Source organism: Pelophylax lessonae (assembly GCF_965119305.1).
Source record: "Pelophylax lessonae genome assembly, chromosome: 4".
Classification (NCBI taxonomy): domain Eukaryota; kingdom Metazoa; phylum Chordata; class Amphibia; order Anura; family Ranidae; genus Pelophylax; species Pelophylax lessonae.
In genome coordinates, this window is record NC_138771.1 from 256141071 (window position 1) to 256154085 (window position 13015).

The following is a 13015-nucleotide window of genomic DNA, read 5'->3' on the forward strand; positions in this document are numbered from 1 at the left end:
TCACGGACCCCCCCGTGTGTGTGACTGGCGGACCCGATGTCCGCCGGTCACTCTGCGATCGGCGGGGGAGAGGGAGAAAGTCAGGCGGCTTGTGTAAACAAGCTGCCTGTCATTCTCCCCTGTGTATGAAGGATGATCATACGGTTCTACTATGTAGAACCGTTGATCACTCTTCATACATCTGAAGCCACAGCCAATCACAGTAGAAAGCATGCCCCTAGGGACACACATAGCCCCTCCCTTTCAAAAAGTTAACCCCTTCACTGCCAGTGTATTTTTACAGTAACAGTGCATATGTATAGCACTGATTACTGTAGAAATGTCACTGGTAACCCCAAAAGTGTCAAAAATGTCAGTCAAGGGTCTGATCTGTCCGCCGCAATGTCGCAGTACCGCAAAAAAATCGCAGATCGCCGCCATTACGCGTTAAAAAAAAACACCAAAAATGACAGAAATCTTTCCCTTTGTTAGTAAACGCGATAACTTTTGCGCAAACCAATCAAAATACGCTTTTTGCGATTTTTTTTACCAAACATAGGTAGCATAAAACAAATTGGCCGAAAATGTTAAAAAATTTTGATTTTTACATTTTTTGGGGGGGGAATTTCATATAAAAAAATGTGAAAAATATTGCTATTTTTGCAAAATTGACGCTCTTTTTTTGTTTATAGCGCGTGATCAAAAAATTTCACAGGTGATCAAATACCACCAAAAGAAAGCTCTGTTTGTGGGAAAAAAAGGACGCCAAATTCGTTTAGATACAGCGTCGCACGACCGCGCAATTGTCCGTTAAAATCACGCAGTGCCGAATCGCAAAATACCCCCTGGTCAGGAAGGGGGTAAAATCTTCCGGGGCTTAAGTGGTTAAAAACTGCCTTAAGTCTTTGTGGCATAGATTCAACAAGGTGTTGGAAACATTCCTCAGAGATTTTGGTCCATTTTGACATGATAGCATCACGCACTTGCTGTAGATTTGTTGGCCGTACATTCGTGATGCGAATCTCCAGTTTCACCACATCCCAAAGATGCTCTATTGGATTGAGATCTGGTGACTGTGGAGGGCATTGGAGTACAGGGAACTCATTGTCATGTTCAAGAAAACAATTTGAGATGATTTGAGCTTTGTGACATGGTGCATCATCTTGCTAGAAGTAGCCATCAGAAGATGGGTGCACTGTAATCATAAGGGGATGGACATGGTCAGCAACAATAGTCAGGTAGGCCGTGGCTTTTAAATTATGCTCAATTGGTACTAAGGGGCACAAAGTGTGCCAAGAAAATATTCCTTACACCCCCAGCCTGAACCATTATTACAAGGCAGGATGGATCCAATCTTTCATGTTATTTACGCCAAATTATGACCCTACCATCTGAATGTCGGAGCTGAAATCGAGACTCATCAGACCAGGCAATGTTTTTCCAATCTTCAATTGTCCAATTTTGGTGAACCTGTGCGAATTGTAGCCTCAGTTTCCTGTTCTTAGCTGACAGGAGTGGCACCTGGTGTGGTCGCGGTTGGTTGCCTGCCATAGATTAGCACAGGACCCGTTCTAAAAGGAGCGACACAAGTCGCTCCGACTTAGAAAAAGGGTCCTGTACCACTTTGGGGCGACCTGGAGGCGCCCCGCATAGACTTCAAGGATATGAAGTCCGTGCACCGCGACTTCACAGGTCGCCCCAGCAAGTAGCATTGTCTGTATGTGAACGGGGTCTAAATGTGTTGTGCATTCAGAGTTGGTATTCTGCATACTTTGTTTGTAAACAATAGTTATTTGAGCTACTGTTGCCTTTCTATCATCTCTTCTGACAGCAACAAAGCATTTTCATCCACACAACTGCCAATTACTGGACATTTTTCTCTTTTTTTGACCATTCTCTGAAAAACCCTGGAGGTGGCTGTGTGTGAACATCCCAGTAGATCAGCAGTTTTTGAAATACTAGCCCATTTGGCACCAACAACCATGCCACTTTCAAAGTCACTTAAATCCCTGTTCTTTCCCATTTTGATGCTTGGTTTGAATTTCCAGCAAGTCGTCTTAACCATGTCTAGATGTCTAGATGCCTAAATGCATTGAGTTGCTGCCATGTGCTTGGCTGATTAGCAGTTTGTTTTACCAAGCAATTAAACAGGTGTACTTAATAAAGTGGCCTGGTAGGTGTATAGACAAGGAGTATTAACCACTTAACCCCCGGAAGATTTTACCCCCTTCCTGACCAGGGCGATTTTGCGATTATTTTGAGATTCGGCACTGCGTTACTTTAACTGACAATTGCGCGGTCGTGCAACGCTGTACCTAAACAAATTTGACGTCCTTTTTTTTCCCACAAACAGAGCTTTCTTTTGGTGGTATTTGATCCCCTGTGCAATTTTTTGATCATGCGCTATAAACAAAAAAAGAGCGTCAATTTTGCAAAAATAACAATATTTTTCACATTTTTTTATATGAAATTCCCCCCAAAAAAATGTAAAAATCAAAAAAATCGCAAAAAGCGTATTTTGATTGGTTTGAGCAAAAGTTATCGCGTTTACTAGCTAAGGGAAAGATTTTTGTCATTTTTGCGGTACTGCGACAGATCGGACCCTTGACTGACATTTTTGACACTTTTGGGGTTACCAGTGACATTTCTACAGTAATCAGTGCTATACATATGCACTGTTACTGTAAAATTACACTGGCAGTGAAGGGGTTAACTTTTTTTTGAGAGGGAGGGGTGGTGTGTGTCCCTAGGGGCGTGATTCTAACTGTGATTGGCTGTGGCTGGAGGTGTAGGAACAGTGATCAACGGTCCTACATAGTAGAACCGTATGATCACTGTTTCTACACAGGGGAGAATGACAGGCGGCTTGTTTACATCAGCCGCCTGCCTTTCTCCCTCTGCACCGACGATCGCCGAGTGACCGGCGGACATCGGGTCCGCCGGTCACACGCGTGGGGGTGTCCATGACCGCGCGGGATCGCGCCTCTGGGGGCGCGCGCTCGCTCCCTAGACCCTCACAGGCTAGCGACGTAGTACTACGTCGCTTTGCCTGTGAGGGGCTGACCGCCGCAGTAAATAGTCGTGCGACGGTCGGCAAGCGGTTAAAAAAATGTCCTCAGCCTCTCAAGGAAAAGTAACCTGAGAACACAATGTTAACCACCAAAAATATATTCAATAAATTTCCACAATCACCATCAAGATTGATGCATTTTTTCAAGTGCTTATTCCACTGTTCAAAGCATGAAGCAAAATTCTTCTCAGTCAATTCATCCAACATCTTCATTCACAACTTTAAATAAATCATTGCAAGTTTCACAAACTTTTCCATGCAGAGGATTCTTTAATTTTATTGAACATTGGGCAAGCAAGCTTCTGAGTACAGGCGGTCCCCGGGTTACAAACAAGATAGGGACTGTAGGTTTGTTCTTCAGTCTAATTTGTTTGTAAGTCGGAACAGGTAAATGTTTTAAGTTTAGCTCCAGCTAAAAGAATAATTTTTAGGTTTTTTGGATAGCATAGAGAAGGGTTAACACTCCTGTAACATTTGTTTTGCTGTCTGTGCCCCTATTCAGAAGATTTCACCTCACTTTCTGTCCCTATGACAACTGTAATATGAAAATTTTGGGTTGTTGTGGAAACAAGGATTAGTGCTAAAGCTTCAGTGGAGACACCTTTTTCCCATGAGAACTCTTACAGGGAGAGAATTTCCCTTCCTAGGGGTAGATTTCTCCTCACTTCCTGTTGTCTCTCTCAGTTTGTAAGTCGGAGTTGTTTGTAAGTCGGATATTTTTAACCCGGGAACCGCCTGTACCTTTAAGCTGTCACTGTGGACCCTTTCTCCAGTGGCATTGAAACAATGAGTAATTTCTAAAAAAAAAAAAATGGCAAACATTGTTTGGCCAGCTTATGTGTAGTGCCTGGACTTCATGGTTGGGTCCTTGGACCCTAAGGAAGCCACAACTTTGACTGATTTTTGGTTTCAGGGTGGAAAAAAGTGATCTTTTTTATTTGTATTCCACTCCGTGAATTCCTGTGGGAGTGCTTTTTTTTAAACAGAGGAATAATTGTACTCTGCAGGAAAATCAATGATTTGGGTGGAGTGTAGAAGGGATAGACCTCAGAACACGCAAGGCTTTTAAGTTTTTACATAACCTGAGTATTTGTAATAAGCCTGTTCACAATACAAGACTCTGACATCATTCTTTGTGATTTGATAGCTCCAAGTAAAAATGGTACACATGTTGCTGTAACGTTAAATCTCTTTAGTCACTGTTGCAGGGAGTCATACAACCAATTAGTGCAAACACAAGATGGATTCCAACAAAGAACTAATGGTTTAAAAGAAACAGCAGCTGAGTGCCTTAAAGGGAAAAATTATTGGTTTTAGTCAGTTTTGTTTTACTTTTCTTTTAAACTTTACAAGTTCCTAATTTGATATTTTATCTATATACATTTTGCACATGATAAAGGGTTCCCAAGGCACTATAATTTCTCTAAATAGATAGCACAGCAGTAGCAGTTCACCTTGAAGTTTGCTCTGTTCAACTGTAACCTCCAACAGGGCCATCTAATAAAGGATGGGTCACTGCTATAACCTATTCACCTCTGTATGTAGATTTTGGATTGAGCTATTGAACTCAATAGATATTAAACTGCGCTAAACAGCCTTGATTGTATGTCTTGGCTCAGCTAGAATGGAAGGCTGCAGAAGCTGTACAGTGCTGAAGTTCACAGGCTACTAAAACAAGGAAATAAGATAGGACACTATCCTTGTACGGTATGCACATTTTTAAATCACATTTGATTCGCATGACACGTGAACCAAAACTGGCTTTCTATGGAGCTGGTTCACAAATATCTGGGCTGGCCACAGTCCACTCCAATAAAGAGTCCTGTACGTTTTTTCAGTCCAGTTCAGGTGCAAATTCAAGTGTAATACACTGTAAAAATGAGCACCTGCATCCCACCTGAACCAGTGAACCAAATCGCACTGGAAACACAGGGAAACCGAGCCTTACTCTTTGTGTCTCCCATACAGCTGAATTTGTCCTGTCACCTTTCCTGCTTTTCTTTTCTCTCTCCCTAATGAGTGTTCCCTCTGCACAGACGGCGTCATTTCTGTTGCTTCGTCCTCCCTCAGCAGAAGGCTGTCAGCAGATCAATCTCTAGTGACTCACTGATTATCGGCACAAGGCTGTGAATACAGGACAACTGAGCATGTGCACAGCAGGGTTAGACTGTGTATTACTGGATTTTAAACCCTATAGCACAGGTGTCAAACACAAGGGCCGCGGGCCGAATGCAGCCCTCCAGGCCATTTCATGTGGCCCTCGCACCTCTCCGACAGTCTCTGCCCCCACTTTGTCTCAGTAGCCGGCAGAAGAGAGGACAGAACTCCTTTGCCAAATCCTGCGCTTCTCTGTGCTGCTGCAGAAAGGCTGGTCTTTGCCCCCCCCCCTCTCAGCAGTCTGCAGCAGAGAGGAGGGCAGAACTCTTCCTACCTCTCTGTGCAGCCGCAACACCACCTTGTCTCTGCCTCCCCTAGTCTCAGCATTCAGCAGTCTCTGGAAGCTGACTCCAGCCCTCTTCTGGTCCTCCCCCAGACCTTGCACTTTTTTCTTCCCAGATCCACCTTCTTCCTTGCAGTAGAACAAGGTAGGGGGGTGCATTGTGATGTAAGGAAGAGTTGGTACTCTTGACTTATGATGGTGGTGGTGGGGGTGGGGGGGGGCTCCTGACATCTCATGTAAGGGTGTAAGAGGGTGTGGGGTGCTCTGGACATCTAATCTTACAGATATACCCGGCCCTTTGAGGACAACCATAATGCTGATGTGGCCCGCAATGAAATTTAGTTTGACACCCCTGCACTATAGGCACTTATTTATAATGTTTTACATAGCTATACCTGCAAAAGGGGCCAGCCTGAAGTATTTAATCAGAATTTTATTTTTTGACTGAAGTTCCACTTTAAAGGAAAGGCAGCTGTAACTTAAATAATGAAAAAAAGCAATAAGCACAAACACAACTTATAAACTAACTAAAATAAAATAGAATCACCAGTTGAATCACCCCCAAAGTAAAAAAAAAATGCAAAAAAGGTGTAGAGCAACCTCCATTGAATTATTTATTAAATATAAAAGCCAAATGTCCACATCAAAATAAAGTCCATAAAAGATCAATGCTTCCAATCATCACTATGTTTGACATGCACTATATCCATCTATTGTGCCATGTGTGCATCTGCCATGTGCAACAATTGAATGCTCACCTCCGTTTTTGACCTCTAGATAAACAATTAGGTCAAAAAGCACTTTGTGCCAGCCTCAGGGCTGTTGCCAGGACTGGATTTTCAGCGTGCTGCCTCTCTCCACCCAATTCAACACTCACCGTCCAATAGTGCTCTTTGTATATAGTTTTTAATGCTCAAAAAATTAAAGGAACACTTTTTAATCAGAGTATAGCATCAAGTCTAATCAACTCCTGGGATATTGATCTGGTCAGTTAAGGTAGCAGAGGGGGTTGTTAATCATTTTCAGCTGCTTTGGTGTTAATGAAATTAACAACAGGGGCACTGGATGGGCAAAACTGAGGCAACCTCCAAAACAGGATGGTAATACAAGTGGAGGCCACTGAAATTTTCTTCCCTACTCATTTTTTCTGACTGTTTTTCACTAGTTTTGCATTTGGCTAGGGTCAGTGTCACTACTGGTAGCATGAGGCAATACCTGGACCCTATAGAGTTTGCACAGGTATTCCAACTTCTCCAGGATGGCATATCAGTACGTGCCATTTCCAGAAGGTTTGCTGTGTCTCCCACCACAGTCTCAAGAGCATTGAGGAGATTCCAGGAGACAGACAGTTACTCTAGGAGAGCTGGACAGGGCCGTATAAGGTCCTTAACCCATCAGCAGGATCGGTATCTGCTCCTTTGTGCAAGGAGGAACAGGATGAGCACTGCCAGAGCCCTACAAAATGATCTCCAGCAGACCACTAGTGTGAAAGTTCCTGACCAAACAATCAGAAACAGACTTCATGAGGGTGGCCTGAGGGTCCGACTTTCTCTAGTGGGCCCTGTGCTTACTGCCCAGGACCGTAGAGCTTGATTGGCATTTGCCACTGAACATCAGAATTGGCAGGTCCGCCACTGGCGCCCTGTGCTTTTCACAGATGAGAGCAGGTTAACCCTGAGCACATGTGACAGAGTTGAAAGAGCCTGGAGAAGCCATCAAAAACATTATGCTGCCTGTAACATTGTTCAGCATGACCTGTTTGGTGGTGGATCAGTGATGGTCTGGGAAGGCATATCCATGGAAGGACTCACAGACCTCTACAGGCTAGACAATGGCACCCTGACTACCGTTAGGTATTGGGATTAAATATTTGGACCCATTGTCAGAGCTGGTTGCAATGGGTCCTGGTTTCCTCCTGGTGCACGACAATGCCCGGCCTCATGTGGCGAGAGTATGCAGCCAGTTGCTGGAGGATGAAGGAATTGATACCATTGAATGGCTTCCATGCTAGCCTGACCCAAATCAAATAGAACCCCTCTGGGACATTATGTCTGGGTCCATCTGACGCCACCAGGTTGCACCTCAGTCTGTTCAGGAGCTCATTAATGCCCTGGTCCATATCTGGGTGGAAATACCCCAGGACAGCATCTGTCATCTCATTAGAAGCATGCCCGATGTTGTCAAGCAAGCATGTAAGGGCCATACAACTACTGAGTACCATTTTGAGTTGCTGCAATTAAATTTCAGCAAAATGAACTAGCCTGCTGCATCATTTTTTCACTTTGATTTTTGGGGTGTCTTTGAGTTCAGCTTTCTGTAGGTTGATAATTTTCATTTCCATCAAACGATGTTGCATCCTTTCCTTCCTAACACATTACCCAGTCCATATCAGTATAGATATCCAGCATGATAGTTTTCCCCATTGAGATCTAATGGGTTTTCAAAGTGTCCCTTTAATTTTTTTGAGCAGTGCAGTATTTAATGATAGTAAAAGGGTTAAAAACACTCACGTTATGAGAGCACTGCAAGTGCCATCAAAAGTAGCCTGCTGAAGAAGTCCTTTTTTACGGATGTTACGTGTATAGAGGGTGGAGTCACGCCTTTGACGTCGCCCCTTGGCCATATTGTCTAGGGAATATGGTGTGGTGAGACAACAGACACTGGGCTATATTCTACTGTTTAAGAGCTTTTGATAGCACTTAAAGTGCTCTTATACAGTAATATGAGTGTTTTTTTTTTTAATTCTTTATTTAGAGGTATGCCATGAAAAATTTAGAACAACAACACTACAAACTAACGCATGATAGTAAAAGAAATGCAGTCTACGTAGTACAGGGAACAACCATGTGCAAAACAGACTATCACGGATCAACAACAAGTAATGTAACCTGGGTTCGTATGTTGTCTTTACGACCATTTTGAAGCATTCATATGCAATGCTGCCGTAAACAATAGTTCGTGTGGAGGGTGGTCCAGCGCCACCCACCCGAGTGGAGGGGGACAGAAATCCCCGCCGGCATCTACCACATAGCCATCAAGGGGGCCCGCCAAATCTCCACCCCGAAGCGGGGAGGACCGCGGGACCAACCCCACACTTTTTGTCCGGAGCACACCTTGTGACATTTTATAATTTACTAGAATGGAAAGGGCAAGCACAGTGCCCTAAAGCAGGGAGGAAGGGGAAGAGGTAGAAAAGAGAGGAAGGAAGGAAAAGAAGGAGAAAGGGAGGAGGGAAGGGAAGGTAGGCAGAAAAGTGAAAAACAAAAAAACAAAAAGAACAAAAAAGTGGGGGTCCGCTCCGTCCCACTCGCAGGCACGGCAAGTCGGATATGAGTGTTTTTAACCTTTTTAGTATCATTAAAAACTATATACAAAGAGCACTGTTAGTCCTTGTTTTGCCTTTATGTATGTTTGCGAGGTGAATGCAGTGGAGAGAAGCAAAACGCTGAAAATCCAGTCCTGGCAACAGCCCTGAGGGTGACACAAAGCTCCTTTTGATCTCATTATTTATCTAGAGGTCGAAAACGGAGGTGAGCATTCAATTATTGCATGTCATGGCACAATAGACGATGATACTTTGAAGATGTAGTGCACTTCAAATATAGTGGTGATTGGAAGCCTTATCATTTATGGACTTTATTTTGATGTGGACATTTGGCTTTTATATTTAGTAAAACTGCACACTAGCCTGACTATTTTTGCAGAGCAGGATGCGAACCATTATACCTTACACTGGGGAATATGAGAAATTAGCTAATGTTTATTTCTTAACACTGAGTGGTTCTCTCGTGGGTATGCCTTTTCCCTCTTGATTTAAAAACATTTCTTCCCTCACTTCTAAAACTATTTTTCACATTATAAACCACCTCTTCCTCTCTCCTTTGTGTCTCTGATTGGGGGGAGGCGTTAAGAGTTCTTAGCTGCATAAAATGTATCAACAGGAGTCCTTCTGTGCTTACTCAAGTTGTAATTTACTGAAATAAGTGGTCTAGAAATAACGGGAGGTGAATAAGAGGATCTATTACCAACAGAAGGTAAATGGTTGTAAGTGTAACAATGGGGTAAATGTTAAGTCTGGAATGTGGAGGGAGCTGGTTAATGGTAGGTAGAGGCAATAGTATGGGGTGTCTGGAAAGAAAGACCAGTCCTGTGTTTGAACATACAAACAAGCTAGCAAATAGCAACTCTGTGTGTGACTACAGCGCATGTATTAGCCACTTAAGCCCCAGCCCTATTTCGGACACTTTTTGTGTACAAGTTAAAATCAGTATTTTTCCCTAGAAAACTACTTAGAACCCCCAAACATTATATATATATATATTTTTTAGCAAAGACTCTGGAGAATAAAATGTCGGTCATTGCAATATTTTTTGTCACGCGGTATTTGCGCAGCGGTCTTTAAAACGCCATTTTTTTGGAAAATTTTTGAAAAATCACATTTCACTGCATTTAAGAAATACTAAACAGTAAAGTTAGCCCCTTTTTTTTGTATATTGTGAAAGATGATGTCACGCCGAGTAAATAGATATCCAACATGTGACGGTTTAAAATTGCGCACACCCGTGGGATGGCGACAAACTACGGTCAATAGAGATCTCAATAGGCGACGCTTTAAATTTTTTTAACGGTTACCAGTTTAGAGTTAGAGTGTAGCTCTTTTTTTAAATTATTGCTCACGCTCTGGCGATCGCGGCGATACCTCACATGTGTGGTTTGAACAGTGATTTCATTCGCAGCTCGACTTATGTATATGTTTTTTTTCATGCGCGAGCTAACGGTGACGGGGTGACTAAAATTTTTTAGTTTTTTTCCTATTTATTTTATTTTTTTTAACTTTATTACAAGTTTTAAAAAAAAAAAAATCTGATCACTTTTATTGCTGTCAAAAGCAATGTAAACATCCCTTGTGACAGCAATATGTAGTGACAGGTACTCTTTATGGAGGGATCGAGGGTCTAAAAGACCCTCGACCCCTCCACTACACTTCCATGTATGCAAAACCCCCGAAAACTGCGTTTTTGCATACAGCCGTTTTTTAAATTTGCCGCCTTTTTCAGCAGAGTAACCCGAAAGTGACGTCATGGACGCCGCCTCCGGGTTACGTCATCGGAGACCCGATCGAAGCCGTTTCCGGCTTTGATCGGGACTCCATCCAGCCAGCAGACGCGCCGGCTGGGTGCTCGGGGCTCCCGGTGGGACGGGAGCCTCGAGCAAAGTCGCGGAAGGCGGCGGGAGGGGGGGGGGTCGTCCCCTCCCGCTCACCCGGGTAATGATCGAGCGGCCCCCGAGCCGCTTCGGTCGTTACCGACGGAAAGCCGACCGTTGGCTGTTAACCACGGTACCGGGATGGTGCCTCTAGCTAGAGGCATCATCCCGGTATACCCCTGCAAAGTCTGCCGACGTAGACCTACGTCAGTTTGAGGTAAGTGGTTAGTGAAAGTACTGTTACAGTAGATACCCTCTAACTATCATAGGGGGACTATAAGGGCTACTGGACGATACATAATACCAAACAAATGACTTTATTTTACAAAAATGATAAAAACAAGCACAGCTAAAATATAGCGATTTGCACATATAGCAAATTCCAATATTGCATATCCATGATGGATTATACAGTAGCACCAGGTGCCTTTGCACTACTGTATAATCCATCATGGATATGCAATATTGGAATTTACTATATGTGAAAACGGCTATACTTTAGCTGCACTTGTTTTTATAGTTTTTGTACAATAAAGTAATTCTTTTAATTTGAATTGGTATTATATATCGCCCAGTAGCTCTATGATAGTTAGAGGGTATCCACTGTACTAATTTGGGATGATGGCTACACATTGACCCTAGACTCTATTAGCTATATGAAGGTACTGTTAGCCCAGGGTCACACTGCTCCGACATGAAAGTCACATGACTTCTGATCCGACTTTGCCCTGCAACTTCAGTCTGACTTTGATCCGACCTAATGTGACTTTTTACAATCTATGGCATTGACGTTGTATCAAAGTCAGACCAAAGTAGTGCAGAAACCTTTTCTCAAGGGGACACTACTTGTGTCGGATCAGTTAAGGCAGCTCTCATAGGGAAACATTGAATTTGACATGTAATGCAAATTGTGCTCTCACAAGTGGGATCCCATGTTGCACCAATGTGAACCGGGCCTATTGCAGGAAGGCCCGGATAAGTAGTGCTCTCAGTGTATTCTATTATTAAGAGGACAAATGAATTTGTCTGAGCATTTTTTATCAGAAGAACATAGGAAGCTTGATAGCTATGTATGTGACCTGATAATGGCATACTACTACCACATTTAAATTATTATTTCTCTCTAGTTGTATTTATTTTTTTAATGATTGTAATGTTGTAATGTGCTCTGATGGTTTCAGTTATTTTCTAGCACTTTAGAAACACATGCTGTCTGATTAGAAGGTTGGTAGGCTGCTAAGTTTCTGCTGCCATAGAAAATAAGGGGAAAGGAGCTAGGATTTCTGTGCCATTTTTAGGAAATGTAAAGATCAGCTCCCCTCAGTATTACTGCAATTTACAAAATTAGGGGAAGAAGCACTATATTGATGAGGTCATCCCTGTGCATCCCGCCCTCCTGTAAGTAAGCACCTTTTGCAAATTAATAGCACCATGAAACATAATAAGCCCCTCACTTTGGGCCTTGTATGCAGTTGAGTATTGAGTGGAGAAACAGAATTCAGACTGGCAGTATTTACAACTTAAAATTAAACTAAAGTCTCTTTTTTTTCCCTTTACAAATAATAAACATGTTATACTTACTGCTCTGTGGAGTTGGTTTTGCACAGAGCAGCCCAGATCCTTCTCTTCTCGGGTCCCTCGCTGGCACTTCTGGCCCCTCCCTCCTGTTGAGTCCCCCCACAGCAAGCAGCTTACTCTGGGGACTACTGAGCGAGGCCACATCTCCCTGTGTCCATTCAGACATGGAGCCGCGGTTTGGTCCCCGCCCCCTCTCTTTGATTGACAGCAGCAGAAGCTAATAGGACTACTGCTGTGTCTCAGCCAATCAGGAGGGAGGGTCCCGGACGGCCTAGTTTCTCCTGTAACAATGCTGGATAGAGATATGCTCAGGTAAGTATTAGGGGGGGCTGAGGGGGGCTGCTGCACACTGCATTAGGTTAAAAAACCTTCTGCCTTACAAAAACAAAAATAAAAAAAGAAAAGGAAAAAAATAACCAAAACAACCAAAAGAAAAAAAAAAAAACCTTCTGCCTTTACAGCCACTTTAATTAAATTGCAGCTTTATATATTTGTCTGGAATTTAGGTTTTACTAAACTGTGGAGTGGCTGCTGTTTACCTTCAGCTGTTGTTTACCTGAATGTAAACACGAGGACCCTGAAATCCTGGTGAGTGGGGAGAAATTGGGTAGGAGAAAAGGCACAGAATGCAGGGACAGGTGGGCAAAGAGAGCTCAATGCTACACACTTCACACAGAACCTTTATAATTGGCACCAGGCCCTGACTGTGTGTACACATGTGGTAGGACATGCATTGTCCTCTT